The sequence below is a fragment of the Nannospalax galili genome, unplaced genomic scaffold, assembly GCF_000622305.1.
Source record: "Nannospalax galili isolate Female #2095 unplaced genomic scaffold, S.galili_v1.0 scaffold198, whole genome shotgun sequence".
Classification (NCBI taxonomy): Eukaryota; Metazoa; Chordata; class Mammalia; order Rodentia; family Spalacidae; genus Nannospalax; species Nannospalax galili.
Window position 1 is genome coordinate 2,092,814 of NW_008341748.1, and position 7,534 is coordinate 2,100,347.

The following is a 7,534-nucleotide window of genomic DNA, read 5'->3' on the forward strand; positions in this document are numbered from 1 at the left end:
ACCTGGGTCTTTATAAGCCCAAACAGAAAGATCAAAAGTTTTTTTTTCCTCTGTTGCAATAAATCTTCTTTTAAAAAATATTTTATTCATTATTTTTATTTTATGTGTATGTGTGCATTGCCTGCCTGTAGGTAAGTGCACCCATGTCGTGCAACACCTATGGAAGTCGTAAGAGGTTGTTGGAGCCCCTGGAACTGGAGTTACAGACAGTTGTTAGCTGTGACATAGGTGCTGGGATTCAAACCTGGGTCTTCTGCAAGAGCAGTCAGTGTTCTTAACCACCGAGCAAACTCTCCAGCCCCAGAATAACTACTCTTTAGAAAATTTGGGCAAGTGTGGGGAAAGGAAATAAAAGGAGAAATATGAAATAATTTAACTTCTTAAAATTGATTTCTTGTATGATTTTTGCATATTTCTTTTCACTTATTTTCTATGCATCATCATTTTTATGTATATATATATATATATGCATGCACAGGTGTGTATGTATGCATCATCATTTTTATATATACACACATGCATGCACAGGTGTGTATGCATACCTACAGGGCCATCTTTATACATGGGTACGTATGTGTTTTTACAGAATACAAATGTGAACTTTAAAAATGAGGGCAATTTAAATACAGACTTGTACTCTACTTTGGTATCGTTCCTCCTTCTTGAAAAATTTACTTGCTTTGGTTTCCTCATGATCATACCTTTAGCTTTTCTCTGATTCACTTCCGATGTGCTCTAAGTATGTTTTGTCGACATAGCTTCCTTTATCTGATTGCTGAATACTGGAATTTTCCATCTGATACATGCCTAATCCCTCTTCATTTTTTTCCCATTTCTGTTCTAGGTGGTTTTACATTGCCACAAGTTTAAATTGTAGTATGATGTAGATGCTTTCTACACTTTTATCACTGATGCTATCTTCTTATGTAAGTCCCAAGTTGACAAAGCCAGCTGCTTACTTGACATCTTGACTTCAATACTTTCTAGGCATCTCAAAACCCAACAGGTCCACTTATAGCGCTTGACATCTCTTTCCCACACCTGCTTCCTTTAGTTTCAGAATATGGTACCATGATCCACCAGTGGCTCAATTTACAAAAGATGCTGTCAATCTCCTATGGTTCCTTTCTCTTACCCCTCCTATCAAATCTGTCACTATCTGCTGCATATTGTAGCCCATATTATGTTTTGAAATCCTTTCTTGGTTGTTATTAACTTGTTAGGTTAATAATACTCTCAACTTACCTTTTTATGAAAACAATGTTTATTGCTTATCTTGTTAACATATCATACAATATCTATAGTCATCTGTTAAAATAAAAACTATGTGATAAAAAACATTAAACAGCTAACCACTGACTGGCCAAATGAATATGGTACAATCATGTAACTAAAAAATGAAGACGTAGCATATGCTGAAATGGAAAGAGCTCAAAGACATAATGATAACTTTAAAAGAAAATCAGTGCACAGTATTGTTCTGAGCTTTTGGTATATCAAGGCAAAACTGCAGGAAAATTTTAAAACGTATTAGTTCTTTGAGAATTTCATGCAATATATTTTGATCAAATTCACCTCCTCCCCTCCTAACTTCTGCCAGGTCCTCTCCCTCTTCCCTACCCACCTTTGGTGGTTTGAAAGAGAAGTGTCATCAATAGGCTCATGAACTTGAACATGGCCCCTGGTTGCTCGCAATGCTTTGGGAGGTTGAAGAGGTACAGCCTTCATGAAGATAGTGTGTCACTGGGCATTAAGAGTTCAGAACCTGCTCCTACTTCTCATTCACTTTCTCCCCTTGCATTCCTCACTGAAGATATGAACTCTGTTTTCAGCTCCTGCATCCATGCCTGCTGCTTGCTGTCATTCCTCCGTACTGATCTTAACTTTCTAGAACCATAAGCCAAAACGAATTCTTCCATTAATCTCTCCTCTCCGGAGACAGAGGTAGACAGATCTCAGTGAAATGGGGCCAGCCTGATCTATGTAGCGAGCTACAAGACATCTGGAGCTACAAAGATATCCTGTCTATAACAAAGCAAGAGTCAGTTGACTATTATTTCTATTTAGCATAATGTAAGTAGTAGGTTCTCCACTGTGTCCTGGGACCTTTCTAGCCACAGATTCTTGTCTTGATAACAGTGTCAGGTATGGGAATTGGAGAGATTGCTCGGTGGTTAAGAGCACTGGGTACTCTTACAGAGGACCCTGGTTCTGTTTCCAGCACCCACATGGCAGCTAACAACCACTTGTAACTCAAGTTCCAGGGGATCCAATGCCCTCTTCTGACCTCTAAAGGCTTTGCACGACATGGGTGCACTTAAATGCATGCAGGCAATACACTCATACACTTAAAAATGCAAATAATTTAAAAAGTGTCAGATATGAATTCCACCTTGTGAATGAGGTATCAGATTCAATCAGAAAGTGGTTCATTACTGCCATATTCACAACACTATTGCATGAGATGACCTAGCTTGCCTGGACAGTTGTCTTTGTAACTTGCAGAATTCACAGCTGGATAAGGTTTTATGACCACCTTTCTCTGCCAGCAATATGCATAACATGTTCTACTATGAAAGCTATGCAATAGAGATGAAGTTTCAAGGACAGTACATGCTTGGTTTCTCTTTGTTTGTCCTGTAGCTCAGGTATGTAGAGTCCTCAGCCATAGGGTCTTACCATCAAGTTCCCATTGATAAGTAAGAGCAATGGCAATAGTATTTTTTGACTGACTGTGGGACATTCTTTCATCACATGGCAATTAAAACACAGAACCACAACTGGTGAATGTGCAGAGAATAAGAGACTGCAGAGTGCTCAGTCACCTACATCACACCCTCTTTCCAAAAGGCTCAGGTATCACTGTGGAAGTTGGGACAGAAATATTGTAAGAGTCAAACATATTAGATGACTACAAGGAAACCGTGTTGTTTGGACAGCACTGGGTAGCTGCGCATAAGAAACTGCAGTGTTTGGGACAGTGTGCACAAAACCTGTGCAAATCCACACCAGACAAAACCCAGCACGGATGTGGGAGAAGCTCCAGCCCTAGATGAGAATCTCTTGGCAAATGACAGATGTTTGGAGAGAGAAAGTCAGTTTTCTTTAAGGGTGTGATGTCTGGTATGTTGAACAAGCTCTAAAGAATGAACCAATACCCAAGAGGACTTGGAAAACACAGATTAGACTTGATAGAACTTTTTCAGAAAGAAAAGAGAAACAATGATAGAGAACATCAACTCAGGGAGGGGTAGTAATGTGGGGGTGGGAAGGGGAGAGGGTCTAAATATGATCAAACCCATTGTATGAAATTCTCAAATCAATAAATGTATTTGTAAAAATGTCATCTTGGAGATATCTTCCCTTAGGTGTCTTAGTATGTTCACCCCATATTTTGTCTCAGTTGGAGCACTTAAATTCTTCCTAGAATTCTTCAACATCTGCTATTATTAATTTAAGAAAGTTATTTATTTTGAGGTTCATAATTTGTGTCCTATATTAGAAACTAAATTTCATGAGAATGGGAACAATTTCTATGGCTTTCATTGATGTATAAACAGTCTCAACTCTCCCTGGTAAGAGTAGGTGATTTATAAGTGCTGACTAAATTTGTGAATGTAGATGTGTAACTCCTATGCATTTACCCACATCATTATAAATTTTTCAGAATTATAGCATTAATAACAAATTTATTTTCATGTTCTTTGATATGTAGGTAGTGATTAAATCAATATATAAAAATCTATGTAGGGGCTGGAGTGATGGCTCAGTGGTTAAGAACACCCACATGGCGCCTAACAACCATCTTTAACTCCGGTTCCATGGGATCTAATGTCCTCTTCTGACCTCCTTGAGCACTGCATGGCACAGATGCACTCGCATGCACGCAGGCAATACATTCATACACATAAAATTAATAAAAAATTTAAAAATATGCTTAACCTTAACATGATCTGTATTATATATATATATATAGTATCACATAGTAGATATTTTTGTGATGAATTGAAAATTAATATTTTCAAATTGTAACATGTGTTTCTGTGATTAATAATACCCTTTAATGTGTTTTCAATATGAGTCATTTCTATTGTTTCTTGTATATACTGTCTTGAACATCTTTGAATTATAATCTTTTATCCCAATGTTAAAGTCTTAAATTGGTGTCTTACAATTTCTTCTTCATATTCCTGTAACAACTTCCTTTTGTTCTTGTGACCTCCATTCTTGGTGTTATCCAATGTCTCTTTCCTTCTGAAGTCATTGTGCTTTCTAAAATGAATATTCCTTCACAGTATTGTTTGGTTATAAGTTTTGGTTCTCATTTTCCAGACAATAGAGTGTGTCACACCATGGCCCAGAGGTATAGTTGCAATGATTCTGGTTAAAAGTCTCATTGTCAACTAACATACCACATATGCCATGCACATGCATGTGCACACACACATGTCATATTCCCATGTGCTTCTCTTTATTTCTCTCTCTGGAATACTCTTATATCATGTGTAGGAATGACTTTTATAACATGGACACACTCTGGAAAAAATGACTTGTACCTATCCTTTAGGTAAAAAAAAAAAATGTTAATCTTGTTTTGGCTGGTCTGTAATGCAAACAAGCCTTCTAGACCTTGAGCTCCTCTTACATTGTAAAGCATATGACCTTAATGCCTAATGACTTTTCCTTGCCCTGACCACAATCAACGTATGGATGTGGGTATGTATGTTTTGCATATTGTTTAGAAGTAATGAAGATTATCCCATTTGTGTTGCAAACAATGGGAAATATATTGAGACTATGATTTTTACTTCCCCATCTCATGTTAGTTATACTTTTTCAATACAAGTATGAGGCAGCCCTTGTTTGAGAGCACAGTTCTGAGAGAATTCTGAAGGAACAAGTTCTTAGCAGTTTGGGCTTGTTCTGGACTTTAAAATTGGATGGCAAGAACTTTGCTGTTTTTATTCAGGGATATCTGTAATGTGGCTTTGAGTAGTAAATGCTGAAATCTTTAACACAGTTGAGGGACATCTACTTATCTTCCAAGACTATGCCAAGAGTTGCTTCTTTCATAACAGTTGAGTATCCTAATTATTGGAAAATTGACCACAGCCTTTCTTATGTTACAGGTCTCCTTCATTCAATTCTATCATAACAGCTATAATATCTGAGTGTGCTTCATCTTATTCCTGCCTCACTATAGATTTCAAGCACTACAAGAAACAAACTGCTTCCTATAATTTTCTTCCCTAGTGCCTAGCATGTTTCCTGAAATATGAATATATGCTAAATATATTTGCCCTGTTGTTTGAGTATTAATGTTTTCCTTAATGTTTTATAAATTACATTTTATTTATTCATATGCATGTGTGTTTGTTGGGTGCTTGTGTGTGTAGGTCAGAGTACAGCTTGCCATGTGGGTCCTGAGGATCAAGCTCAGGTTGTTAAGTTTGGCAGCAAATGCTCTTACCTATTAAGTCATGTTTCTGACCCTCCTTATAGATATTTATGAATGATTTATATGTTAAAGATAGTATTCTTGGGTCTGGAGAGATGGCTCAGCAGTTAAGAACACTGGTTGTTCTTGCAGAAGACCAGGATTTGAATCCAAGCACCCACATAGCAGCTAACAACTGTCCGTAACTCCAGTCCCAGGGGATCCGAGAGCCTCTTCTGACCTCTGCGGCCATTGCATGACACAGGTACACTTACCAACATGCAGGCGATACAGGCATACACATAAAATAAAAATAATAACTAAAATTATTTTAAAAAAATTGTAGCCCTTTGTCTTTTCATTGTGAAATTTGTTATTGTTTTCCAGATTGCCTTTGAGGTTTGATCATGGGATAAATGAATAATTTGACTATTTTGCATGAGATTTTAATCTGTATAAATTCAAGTTTATAAATGTTCTAAATTGTTTATTCCATTATTTATAGGATTAGAAATGTTCTATTCTCATTAGAGACTTGAAAAATATTTATTTCTCTTTTCTTTTTGTTTTATGGCCTAAATTTCATGCACATTTTTCTCAATAATAATTTGTAATTTGCTTCATAGTGTACAATAAAGGATTCCACGTTTAGATAGTTAACTACATGTTCCAATGCCATTTTTTTGATTTCCTTAATGAATCAATATTTTAATGTGCAATACAGAATCTTGCCTTTTTTATTTCTTGTTTCCTGAAAACATGGCTTCATTGTAGTCATCCACTCACTCTGGCTCTTACAATCTTTCTACTCCCTTTTCCATGATTACCCCTGAGCTTTAATAATCATTTTCCCTAAGATTTGAAATATTTCATTACATACTTGATTCATATACATAATAGGATCAGCATAGATGATAAATATGTTTCCACCAATTTGTGTGTCTGTATTTTTTTCTGTGCTCTACCACTTTAATAATGATATATTTGCAATATGCATTTGAAACATAATGGGTATAAATTTGAAAAAAAATGTCTGATAGTCAAGAGAGTAATTTTTCAGTTTTCTATGCATTTATGTTTCTTTTTCTTCTGCTAAAAAATTAGATTTATTTCTTCACATTTCCAAACAAGAACAGTTCATGAGTTGTTAAAAAATATTTTTATTATTTTTAAGTGTATGAGTGTTTCACCTGCAATATGTAAGTTCACCACGTGTGTGCAGTCCCCACAGAAGCCACCAGCCAGTGTCAGATCCCCTGGAACTGAAGTTCCAGATAGATTTTAGCCACCATGTGCATGCTGGGTATTGAACCCGGGTCCTCTTCAAGAGCAACCAGAGCCCTTTACTGCTGAGCCATCTCTCTAGCTCTAAGAAAGTTTTGATTTGAATTAAAGTGAAATTATAAATGATATTTCCTCTGACTTTTTTTTTATCTGTTCCATATATTTCTTAATAAAGTTTTATGATCTTCTTTTTCTAGGTCTCACATAGTTCTGATTAAAATTATTCCTGGGGATGAAGAGATGGCTCAGTGGTTAAGAGCACTGACTGCTCTTGCAGAAGACAGGGATTTGAATCCCATCCCCTACATGGCAGCTAACAGCCATCCATAGCTCCAGTTCTACAGGATCTGATGTCCTCTTCTATACTCTGTTGACATTGCCCAACATGAGTGCACATACATGTGGGTAATAGACACTCATATATATATAATTAAACTAAATTAAAAAAAAATAAAAAGATTATTTCTAAGCTTTTTGGATTTCATTCAGAAAACTTCTCTAGCTTGACTAAAAGTATTCACTTAGCCAACAGATATATACAAACCAGGGGGTTAGGAGCCATATTCTCTATGCTATGTAGTATGATGGGACTTAAGGCCAGGTAATATAGAGGTTAAGAAGATAAGCTTTGGTGTCTAGACAGATGGAGCTGTGAAATCTCCACTCTTTGCTTATATGATCTTGAACAGGTTCTGTAAGCTCATTAACATCTGGATTGCCTGCTTTGTTCATAGAGCATGGATACAATAGTATCTACTTCCTAGGAATTCTGTGGAGAAAATGCTAGGTAATGGTAATGAAGGCTTAGCTCAG